The sequence below is a fragment of the Triturus cristatus genome, chromosome 11 (genome assembly GCF_964204655.1).
Source record: "Triturus cristatus chromosome 11, aTriCri1.1, whole genome shotgun sequence".
Classification (NCBI taxonomy): Eukaryota; Metazoa; Chordata; class Amphibia; order Caudata; family Salamandridae; genus Triturus; species Triturus cristatus.
In genome coordinates this window covers 29,340,490-29,353,043 of record NC_140594.1, presented here as the reverse complement: position 1 = coordinate 29,353,043, position 12,554 = coordinate 29,340,490, and the positions used below count along the sequence as shown (strand labels likewise).

The 12,554-nt window shown below is 48.5% G+C and overlaps 1 protein-coding gene across 8 annotated transcripts in view; it reads left to right on the top strand.

The window, feature by feature from the left end:
• Window positions 1–12,554, top strand: part of RIMBP2 (RIMS binding protein 2) — a 1,529,140-nt gene that overhangs the window by 815,365 nt on the left and 701,221 nt on the right. The gene's annotated exons all lie outside the window — the stretch shown is intronic.

The window sequence follows — 12,554 nt, the reverse complement described above, 5'->3', positions numbered from 1 at the left end:
AGAGATGTGCCTCATACCTGTCACAGCGAGCTAGGCGCTAGTGTCAGGTGTACGGGTTGAGATGTGCCTCATACCTGTCACAGCGAGCTAGGCGCTAGTGTCAAGAGTAAGGGTTAGAGATGTGCCTCATACTTGTCACAGCGAGCTAGGCGCTAGTGTCAGGTGTACGGGTTGAGATGTGCCTCATACCTGTCACACCGAGCTAGGCGCTAGTGTCAAGTGTAAGGGTTAGAGATGTGCTTCATACCTGTCACAGCGAGCTAGGCGCTAGTGTCAGGAGTAAGGGTTAGAGATGTGCCTCATACCTGTCACAGCAAGCTAGGTGCTATGGTGCCTCGAACTCGTGCCAGAGGTGAGCTAGTACAGAAGAGCTTGCATGTGTCTGTGTGCTTGAGAATGTGCTAGTTGCAGCTGTTTTATGTGGCACGTGCCAGGAGTGAGAGTTAGAGGCACGCTTCATGCCTGTCGCAGAGAAGTAGGCGCTACGTGAATCGTGCTCGCGCCAGAGGTTAGAGGATTGGAGCAGAACTTGCGTGTTGTTGTGTGGTTGGACGGGGCTGGTGCAGTTGTTCGCTGTGGGAAGAGCTCCGTATCACGAAGGGGACACAGACATGTTCTCTCTCTTTTAAAATATTTATAAGGTTTTTTTGTAAAGTCCTGGCCTTCGCCCACTAGGGTTATTTGCGCTGAAAAACCGCAAATAAGACAATAGCTAATTATTATGAGGAAAATAAAGAAATGTGTGGCAGAGGATATGTTGTTAAAAAAACAGCCACGTTTTAAGGAATTTCCAAACAGTAAACAGATTGAAATCTTGGTGAAGAGGAAGAGCTGTCGCTTCCAGCACGTGGCAACAGCCCCCGAGAACGCTCATCCGAAAGCAGACTTTGGGCCAGTGCTTAATTTGAGCCGGTGATTTCAGGTGGTCTGCACCGGCACTTAAATATCAACACTGGCCCTTATAGCAGCTGTCTGTCTAATTTATCGATGAGCAGCACAACAGTGGTGTATTAATTAATATACAATAAAAACTACAAATTTACCTGCAGCCAAGCCATTCTTGTAGCTTTGGGGGCCTCGAACAGTCTGAATTGTCGCACGTGTAGGCGTGTGATGGTAGCAGGTGTGTTGGTGCTGTCATTGGCAACGCGGGCAGGGCAATGGGTGGTGCCATCTGCAGCGGCCTCCTGACGAGGGACCTGACACCTATATTTTTTTACAAATTAAGCGCTGCTTTGAACAAGTCCTGCCTCAGGGAACAAGGGCGACCCTACTCACAAAGACCGAGGGTAAATAGTGTATATAGAAAAGACAGCGGTTCTTGTGGAGAATATGAAAATGGCTCGATAATGGAGGGGCACAATGGCAATTCCTGCTGCCAAACAATGCTGGAGAGAAGAAAGTCCTACAGAATGCAACTTCCAGACCAACAACTGTTTGTACAAATTATATTTGTAAAAAAGATATATGAAAAAGCAGGTGAATGGTGCTCGGTGTCCCAAGTGCACATAGAACCAACAGACACTAGGTGACAAACGGTGGCCTTCAGCAAGGTTTCTTAATACAACTAAACGACCCACAGCTTCGAGTCCCAGCCCGCAGTGCATGCTACAGAGGCTGTAAATGGTTCGTTTATTAGATCAGAGGATGGCGTTTCGACCCCGTAGTAAATGAGGGCGGGCAGCGGTCTCATCAGGACCTGAGGGTAGGGGACACCTGGAAAGCAGCGCCCCGGCGAAGCCTGGCTGTAAAGTGCTCAATAGCCACGGGGATAAAGGGAGGTGCCACACAAGCCCAGTCAGGCGCCCAGGGAGAGGGAACGCCGGCTGGCATCCGGGGTGCGTGGCGATGCACACGTAAGGAAGGGAGATGCGGGCGGGATGAACACCGCGGAGGAATCGCGGCAGGGTCTGCGATCAGAAGTCTGTTTCAAGGCGGGTTAGAAGTGGCGGCCCGCCCGCCTGGGTGGAGAACCGCCGAGGTCGGTCTCTAGTTGGACACAAGGGACATTGGGCCATTGTCACCGGGGTGCTTTTTCATAGATATCTTTTTGAATCAATCAATAATAACTTTATTTCGGTTAAAAGACCATAAAAGCACAGAATAAAAAAAACACTACAGTGTACAATTTCATTACAGACAAGGAGAGACTGCCGCCAGTTGCCTATGAAGTAGTGTAGTTTTGATTATCCAAAAACATAATCATTAATAAGTTATAAAAGTCATTACCATATAATATATACAAATATGGATACTGTCGAGATTTCTTTGTAGTATGCATAATTGATCAAACACCAAAGAATACACAAATCTAAAAATACTGCAAGATGGGCTATACACGAAATCCATCATCCATAACACATAACCTTACTATATCTACAATATAAAAACACATTTAGCTAATTCATCTCAGGCCAAAGAGACATATTATATTCAGCATATAAATCTTAAAAATAGGAAATGGCTCAAAATTAGAAATGTCATAAAATAGGATAAAAACACTTAGAAAAAGTTAAAAAAGTGCCTTGATCACAATCAAAGATTTACGCAGTATACACAAAGGTTCACATATCACTTTACGAGGCCCCTGCCGAGGCCCCTGCATAAATGCCACATCGATTTTAAGAATTGAGAGACTGCAAATACTATTGGAGGATGGGTATCTTGTTTTAATATCCTGAAGGCCTCTATGTGTAACCTAAACCCATGGTTGCGACATATTTGTATTATCCATCGTTTACGTGGGAGAGTATATGCCGGGCAAAATAATAGTACATGTATTTCGGACTCTTCCCTGTGGGTACATGCAGGACAGTTCTTCTTGTTCTCTGGTGCCCATTTGCTAGTAAGGGCATTTAGAGGGAGGTTCCCCACTCTAAATTGCATATAGACTTTCCTTGCCTGTAGGGGATAGATCAGGTCCAGGAACTCTTCTTTCCTATATTCAGCCATAGCTAGCAAAAACTCAGCCGTCATCGAGCCCCCGACGGCACTTCCCTGGATAGCCAGCAAGTTATCCTGTCTATAAAGGTGCACTAAGTCTTGCCTAGATGTTGATAAGCATGATCACTCTGGGGTTAGCCAGAGATCCAGCCAGCCTAGCCTAGCCAAGAGATCCTTGATGAACAAGAACCACGGGATCTTTTTAGTGGTTTTAATAGAAAGGATCTCCCTCAGCTCGTCTCTGTAGGCGGAAAGTTCTGGGGTCACCCACATCCTGCGCCAAAATATAATGGGCCTCAGGGCAATTTCATCATTTATGGGCAGCAGGCCCAAGTCCATACGAATGGGGACTAGGGGGGTACTGGGTGGGAGACCAACTACTTGTCTCATGAAGTTATTCTCTATTTTTTCGAGGTTGGCGGCAGATATGTGTCCCCACAGTTCAGCCCCATATAAGGCACCCCCTCTTGCCTGGGCTTTATATATTTCTACTGCGGGGGCCACTGACCTATATATGGTTGACCTGTGGAAGTTCATTATCCCACCCACCGTCTGTGATAGTTTTAGTCTGGCCTTGTCCATTTGGGGTTCCCATGCAAAATCTTCTGATAGAGTAATGCCTAGGTAATCAAATATCCTCACCCTTTCCAGGGGTGTACCATCAAGAGAGGGATGTGACCGAGTAATTTTGGGGGGGGTTGAAGATCATATATTTTGTCTTAATTAAATTGATCTCCAGACCCCGCTTAGTACAAAACTTGGCGAATCCGTCCAAAATGCGTTGACTGCCTGATAAAGTTTTGGACAACAACAAAGTGTCGTCCGCAAACATCAGCGCGGGTATCTTCCCTAAACCCAATTTCGGGGCATCATTATCCTTAATGTTATTAAGATGGTCAATGAGCCCATTGATATAAAGACAACATAGGGTTGGGGCAAGGACACATCCCTGGCGTACCCCCTTTTTAACATGGAAACGCGCGGATAGATTCCCATGTTTCCCGCTTCTAACTTGCGCATAGGTCCCTATTTGCAGCCTCACCAGGACTTTAAGGAGATAGGGTGGAATCCCTAGGTCGTTTAAAACTTCCCAAAGTTTCCCCCTAGGAATCAAATATACCTGAAAATGTGTACAGTTTTTGGTCTCATAATTGCATTCTATATGACTGTCTTCTCTTTGGCATTCTTCTGCCAACAGTAATGGCCATTGTAGATAGACATTATCAAGCGCTGTGCATATTATCCGCAAACGCCACGGTCTGTTTTATCTTGAGCAAGTCCCGGGCATCACAAGAAGGGAGTCTCCTGAACCGCACGTCTCTGCAAGGGCAGCGCCAAGAAAACCTTCACCAAGCCGAGCATCAAGCGTGGCCTTGTGTGTCTGGCACGTGCCCCTGACGAGGAACCAGTGCAGCGAAGTCCCAAGGCTGGAGTAACATGGCTCCTCGTGCGCGCGCCCAGTGCTAGCCTTGCCGCATAATTCTGGACTAACTCTAACTTGTGAACCAAATATTCAAGAAGGTCAAACAGGGGCGTAGCCACAGCTGACACTGGTGCACCAGGTGCAATGGCACCAGGGCCCAGAGCCGCGAGGGGCCCATTGAACCCTGACAATTGCTGTGTTTCACTACCACAAAGGATACAGAGGGGCCATTTTCCATGCTTGCACCAGGGCATTCTTGCTCCCTGCTGAGGGCGAGGCAGATCACATTCCCTTCGTGCAGGCTGGAGACAAACCCACTCAGAAGTTGAATCTCACTGGGAAATTAGTCTTTTGGCAGCTGGCACTGGACTTGTTTTAGACCTCAAGACGGGGCCAGAAAGGAAGTTCCAAAAAGCAGAAGGCTCCAAGGGACAGACATTTTTCCATTTTTCACCACTTAATTTTAGGTGGTTTTAGCTCAGCCAACAGCTTATTTTGGAGAGGCACAAAGAGTTGTTTTCCTGAAATACGAGCCTCGCCAGTGTTTTTGTTGATGATTTCAATATCAGCGAACCTGCAGATTTCCTATGATGTGTATGGAGGGGAGAAGGGATCATGTATAAATTACACAGTAGAGTGAAAGGGTGGAGGCTTGAGGGACCCAGACGGTCATGGTCTGACCAATGATGTGTAAGGAGGGGAGAAGGGATCATGTATAAATTACACAGTAGGGTGAAAGGGTGAGGCCTTGAGGGACCCAGATGGTCCTGGTCTGACCAATGATGTGTAAGGAGGGGAGAAGGGATCATGTATAAATTACACAGTAGAGTGAAAGGGTGGAGGCTTGAGGGACCCAGACGGTCATGGTCTGGCCAATGATGTGTATGGAGGGGAGAAGGGATCATGTATAAATTACACAGTAGGGTGAAAGGGTGAGGCCTTGAGGGACCCAGATGGTCCTGGTCTGACCAATAATGTGTAAGGAGGGGAGAAGGGATCATGTATAAATTACACAGTAGGGTGAAAGGGTGGAGGCTTGAGGGACCCAGACGGTCATGGTCTGGCCAATGATGTGTAAGGAGGGGAGAAGGGATCATGTATAAATTACACAGTAGGGTGAAAGGGTGAGGCCTTGAGGGACCCAGATGGTCCTGGTCTGACTGATCAGGTATAAGGAGTCAGTAAGACTCGAAAAGATCTGTTCAACAGGTAGTTTGTGATACAAAGTAATGCATGAACTACGACTCTCGCACAAGGTGTTTTATAGTGTCGCCGCAGGTGCAGGCACTTAAGTCACAGGAATATGTTGTAAGTAGGTATGAGGTGGGCAGCCGTACAAACCTTAGTGATGGACTGTGCTTACACAGGAAGGGGTGAATGAGTCAAGGTGTCCACCATGGGCAGCCGTACACACCTTAGTGATGGACTGCGATTACACAGGAAGGGGTGAATTATTCCAAGTGTCCATTGTAGGCAGCCGTACACACCTTAGTGATGGACTGCAGTCACACAGGAAGGGGTGAATGATTCCAAGTGTCCATCGTAGGCAGCCGTACACACCTCAGTGATGGACTGTGGTTACACAGGAAGGGGTGAATGATTCCAAGTGTCCATCGTAGGCAGCCGTAGACACCTAAGTGATGGACTGCGGTTACACAGGAAGGGGTGAATGATTCCAAGTGTCCATCGTAGGCAGCCGTACACACCTAAGTGATGGACTGCGGTTACACAGGAAGGGGTGAATGAGTCGAAGCGTCCATCGTAGGCAGCCGTACACACCTAAGTGATGGACTGCGGTTACACAGGAAGGGGTGAATGAGTCGAAGCGTCCATCGTACGCAGCCGTACACACCTAAGTGATGGACTGCGGTTACACAGGAAGGGGTGAATGAGTCGAAGTGTCCATCGGGGGCACGCATGGTTCATGGCACCCCAACTACTTTCCCACTGAAGGTCAGACATTTGGTAAGCTTGTGCACATCATGTTGCTTCTTGACACCCCCAGCTCTGGGATGTGTGTCGCCTGCGCTTTGTCCATCTGGAGAGCCTTGTCATTCATCTCTTTATTTGGAATATAACCCTCATTTCATAGACTGAAGCTGCCCATTTGGTGCTTGGAGGTCATCGCTTTGCCCTGGTCCTTGAAATGTAGCTCGGCTTCTTGCAGAACGGTCCTCTGGTGGGGGGGGGTGGGGGGGGGGGGGTTGAATATTCTATTTGATTTTATTGTTCACTGACTGAAGCCAGATACTCTGCGGCTCATGAATACAAGAGCCTCAAATGGTGCAGTGTACCTTAGTGCCACTAGGGGGAGAGTATTGTATTAACAGCCCAGGTTTGGGTCACGTGGGTGGAAGTTACACCATGTTTCACTCTTTCTACCTCCATGATTGTAGTGTATTATAAATGCATTTATATAGCACGTGCGACCCCTGATGAAGCAATGAAGCCCTTTATGGCGGGTAGCACACTAATCTGAAACCCAGGGTTAGTGGTAATTTCGTTGCTTTTGGTTAACAAGTTTAGTCCTGTGTTCTCAGGAGAAGCCCTTGCATGCATTTCTACAGTTTGTGTTGGAATCAGAGGGGTTTAGATGCCCTATCTAGACAGGGGGGGAATGGTGGATATGTCACTTTATGCATATCATGTATGGGGTGACTCGAGTGAGAAGGATCCAACTAGGGAGTTGAGTGTCGACGCTGCCAAGGTGGGAAGGAGCCGAGGCGGACTGCGAGAGTGGCTTCACAGTGTTGGAGGCTGACCTGGTCACTTTGTCCACCCGGGTGTGCATTGAGAGTGCAGAGTCCAGGACAATTCCAAGCTTTCCCGCCTCTTCTCCCATTTTTCGGTGGTGGTCCTAGCTCGTCTCGCAGAGTGTTCATGAATGATGACTTTTCCAAACCCACCAGTGAGTATTTCTAGTTCTGATGCCGTTAGTTTAAGACAGTTCCATCTCATCTGCTTGTCTAGGCTTTGAGACCGTTTCTGAGTGTTGGGTTTTGTGTGTCTGTGGGGTTGTCCTGTTTAAGTGTATTTGTGTGTCCTCATAATCGGTGAAAGCTCCAGTGATGGCTTCATGTGTGCTCTAGAGACGAGAGGAGAGGTGATTGCTCCTTGGCGAACTCCAGTTTAGTTCTGTAAGGTAATGAGGAGAACAGAGACTTCCTTATCGGGTTAGCCATGCCATCCTGGAAGGAGGATGATGCAAGAGTAAGCATTGGTAAAATCATGTCACAGAGATCCTGCTAGATGCAGATCCTTACTTACCTTGTTCTTGGGGCACAGGTAATGTTTCAGGGAAAAGGCCGAATGCAGTGAGAATCATGTTTGAGGCGTGTAAAAGAAGCAGGCCAGATGTGTGACGGTCCAGTCACCAAACATATAGTGCAGACTAAACTAACTCCCAGATCCCTCTCAAGTGATGCTGTGGGCCCCAGTAGCCCTGCTCTCGGTGTCTTGCATGCAGCACATTTGGGGATCTCAGGGGCAGGGAAGTGCATGGGTGTAAGAGCAGCGTTCAATCCAAGCTCCTTGGTCTCTCCTAGTCTGTGGTTCGTGCCTGCCTGGAGGATTTGCAGACTTGTTTTTATCTCCCGATGGATGATTCTGCAGGGTGTAAAGTGTAAAACGTGTGAGAAGCCACAGCAAAGGTTTTTGTGCACACACAAGTAGTGAGTGTGTGACCATTCACAACAATAAAAAATATATGAAAATATCACCCCATCCAACGCTATTGGCTTCCCTTCCCTGCCCTCACCATCTTCAAAACCAGCTGCGCCATTTACAAAGCCATTATTACCAGCACCCCCACCTATCTTGCAGACAAGATCCCCATCTCTGGCAGACAAGCTCACCATCTCTGGCAGACAAGCTCATCTCTGGCAGACAAGCTCACCATCTCTGGCAGACCAGCTCACCATCTACTGCAAACAAGCTCACCATCTCTGGCAGACAAGCTCACCATATCTGGCAGACAAGCTCATCTCTGGCAGACAAGCTCACCATCTACTGCAGACAAGCTCACCATCTCTGGCAGACAAGCTCACCATCTCTTACAGACAAGCTCACCATCTATTGCAAACAAGCTCACCATCTCTGGCAGACAAGCTCACCATATCTGGCAGACCAGCTTACCATCTCTTACAGACAAGATCTGGCAGACAAGCTCACCATGTCTGGCAGACAAGCTCACCATCTCTGGCAGACAAGCTCACCATCTCTGGCAGACAAGCTCACCTTCTCTTGCAGACAAGCTCACCATCTATTGCAAACAAGCTCACCATCTCTGGAAGACAAGCTCACCATCTCTGGAAGACAAGCTCACCATCTCTTACAGACAAGCTCTGGCAGACAAGCTCACCATGTCTGGCAGACAAGCTCACCATGTCTGGCAGACAAGCTCACCATGTCTGGCAGACATGCTCACCATCTCTCCCAGACAAGCTCACCTTTTGTTGCAGACAAGCTCACCATCTCTGTCAGACAAGCTCACCATCTCTGGCAGACAAGCTCACCATCTCTGGCAGACAAGCTCACCATCTCTGGCAGACAAGCTCACCATCTCTGGAAGACAAGCTCACCATCTCTTACAGACAAGCTCTGGCAGACAAGCTCACCATGTCTGGCAGACAAGCTCACCATCTCTCCCAGACAAGCTTACCTTTGTTGCAGACAAGCACACCATCTCTGGCAGACAAGCTCACCATCTCTGGCAGACAAGCTCACCATCTCTTACAGACAAGCTCACCATCTCTTACAGACAAGCTCACCATCTCTTACAGAGAAGCTCTGGCAGACAAGCTCACCATGTCTGGCAGACAAGCTCACCATGTCTCCCAGACAAGCTCACCTTTTGTTGCAGACAAGCACACCATCTCTGGCAGACAAGCTCACCATCTCTTACAGACAAGCTCACCATCTCTTACAGACAAGCTCACCATCTCTTACAGACAAGCTCTGGCAGACAAGCTCACCGTGTCTGGCAGACATGCTCACCATCTCTCCCAGACAAGCTCACCTTTTGTTGCAGACAAGCTCACCATCTCTGGCAGACAAGCTCACCATCTCTGGCAGAGAAGCTCACCTTCTCTTGCAGACAAGCTCACCATCTATTGCAAACAAGCTCACCATCTCTGGCAGACAAGCTCACTATCTCTGGTAGACAAGCTCACCATCTCTGGCAGAGAAGTTCACCATTCCTAGCAGAAAAGCTCACCTTCTCTTGCAGACAAGATCACTATCTCTCTGGTAGACAAGCTCACCATCTCTTGCAGACAAGCTCACCATCTCTGGCAGACAAGCTCACCATCTCTTGCAGAAAAGCTCACCATCTCTTGCAGACAAGCTCACCATCTCTTGCAGACCAGCTCACCATCTCTGGCAGATAAGCTCACCATCGCCGCTGTCTCTCAGCACACCAGAAGCCAGGCAGCATCAGACTGCCGGCTAAGAAGTGTAAAACAGAAAGAACAAGGCAGTGGTCCTTTTCCATCCATACACAAGTGAAAGGTTGGTAGCTTATGTTTAACGGTAGTGGGGCACAGGACTTTTTTGTTGCACCCCATGGGGCAGCGGCTACTGTCTCTCGGTAAATGTATGTTCTGCTTCATGATTGAGTCCCTTTACTGCTCCTGGTTGTATGGGGTATAGTACTTGGGTACACTGGGAATGTGGTACCCCTGGGGTCCCACTGTCAATACATAGATTGGATGCTTAAAATAAAACTCAATGTGCCGGGAAGCCCACAAGTCTTACTTGTATTACATCCAAAAATAGCGAGCAGCGCCGCGAATAACCAGGACACACTTGTCATCCCCACTGACTACCACTCTCAGCCTGGCCGGCCGGCGGGGGCACAGAAGCTGAAATACATGCACTCATTCTCAGCTTTCATACACTTCACTCTCAGTCAGGGGCGTGGCTTGCTCAGTAGGAGCTTCAGATCTTCTGACAATCAGGCTGGCATATCATGTTAATCATTGTATGAGAAGCAGTGCATGAGGGGGCTTAAGGGCCAGTGGAACGGGAAAGGAGTGCGGATTGTGAGGGGTACCTAAAACGCAGTGTTTGGTAAAATAACCATGGTTAAGACTTCCAAAACAGAGGGGGGGGGCGGGTGTGTGTTTTGTCTGAATATTTAAAAATCACAGATGAAATCTGACGGACACCTTACCTGACCCGACGGAAAGCTTCTGCGTCCAACTATTTATTAAATATTATGTTTATTAGGGGAGGTGTAACACCCCAAACACCCCCTAAAGTTACGCCCCTGCTCTCAGTACAAGTCTATGGAGCATAACATGTGACAGAAACTGGTTACTCTCAGCGAAACATACTTAATGAGCAGGTGGAGGATCCGGTCCCAGAGAAGATGTGAGATGTCGAGACTAGGATACAAACACCTCAACGCACCGCGGATTTCACGAGTCTCCTAAAACCGTGCTTCTGTTGGCCGCCATTGAAGGCAACGCTGCGCCGCCATTGAAGGCAACGCTGCGCCGCCATTGAAGGCAACGCTGCGCCGCTATTGAAGGCAACGCTGCGCTCCGCTACAAGATGCAGGAAAGGCACAAATGTGATTTTAAAAAAAAAGAGTTCTGAAACTTAGCATGTACATTGAGGCTCATGGGCACTTCAAATGAACAAGAAACCAAAACCATCTTTGATTATAAGTTATATCTGTGACGTTGTGATATACAGGTGCAAGGGAAGATTAACGGAGACACAATAAAGATACGGGCTGATGCTTCGCAGCCGGGTTGATGGATACTCCAAGGGTTGATGGATACTCCAACGGTTGATGGATACTCCAAGGGTTGGTGGATACTCCAAGGGTTGGAGGATACTCCAAGGGATGATGGATACTCCAAGGGTTGGTGGATACTCCAAGGGTTGATAGATACTCCAAGGGCTCCAAGGGTCGATGGATACTCCAAGGGTTGATGGATACTCCAAGGGTTGATGGATACTCCAAGGGTTGGAGGATACTCCCAAGGGTTGATGGATACTCCAAGGGTTGGTGGATACTCCAAGGATTGATGGATACTCCAAGGGTCGATGGATACTCCAAGGGTTGATGGATACTCCAAGGGCTCCAGGGTCGATGGATACTCCAAGGGTCGATGGATACTCCAAGGGTTGATGGATACTCAAAGGGCTCCAAGGGTCGATGGATACTCCAAGGGTTGATGGATACTCCAAGGGTTGTGGATACTCCAAGGGTTGGTGGATATTCCAAGGGTTGGTGGGTACTCCAAGGGTTGATGGATAATCCAAGGGTTGGTGCATACTCCAAGGGTTGGTGGATACTCCAAGGGTTGATGGATACTCCAAGGGTTGATGGATACTCCAAGGGCTGGTGGATACTCCAAGGGTTGGTGGATACTCCGAGGGTTGATGGATACTCCAAGGGTTGGTGGATACTCCAAGGGTTGGTGGATACTCCAAGGGTTGAGGGATACTCCAAGGGTTGATAGATACTCCAACGGTTAATGGATACTCCAAGGGTTGATGGATACTCCGAGGGTTGGTGGATACTCCAAGGGTTGATGGATACTCCGAGGGTTGGTGGATACTCCGAGGGTTGGTGGATACTCCGGGGGTTGATGGATACTCCAAGGGTTGGTGGATACTCCAAGGGTTGATGGATACCCCAAGGGTTGATGGGTTGATGGATACTCCAAGGGTGGGTGGATACTCCAAGGGTTGATAGATACTCCAAGGGTTGATGGATACTCTCAGGGTTGGTGGATACTCCAAGGAGTGAGGGATACTCCAAGGGTTGAGGGATACTCCAAGGGTTGATAGATACTCGAACGGTTAATGGATTCTCCAAGGGTTGATGGATACTCCCAGGGTTGGTGGATACTCCAAGGGTTGATGGATACTCAAAGGGTTGGTGGATACTCAAAGGGTTGGTGGATACTCCGAGGGTTGGTGGATACTCCGAGGGTTGATGGATACTCCAAGGGTTGATGGATACTCCATGGGTTGATGGATACTCCATGGGTTGGTGGATACTCCAAGGGTTGGTGGATACTCCAAGGGTTGGTGGATACTCCAAGGGTTGATGGATACTCCAAGGGTTGGTGGATACTCCAAGGGTTGATGGATACTCCAAGGGTTGGTGGATACTCCAAGGGTTGATGGATACTCCAAGGGTTGATGGATACTCCAAGGGTTGGTGGAT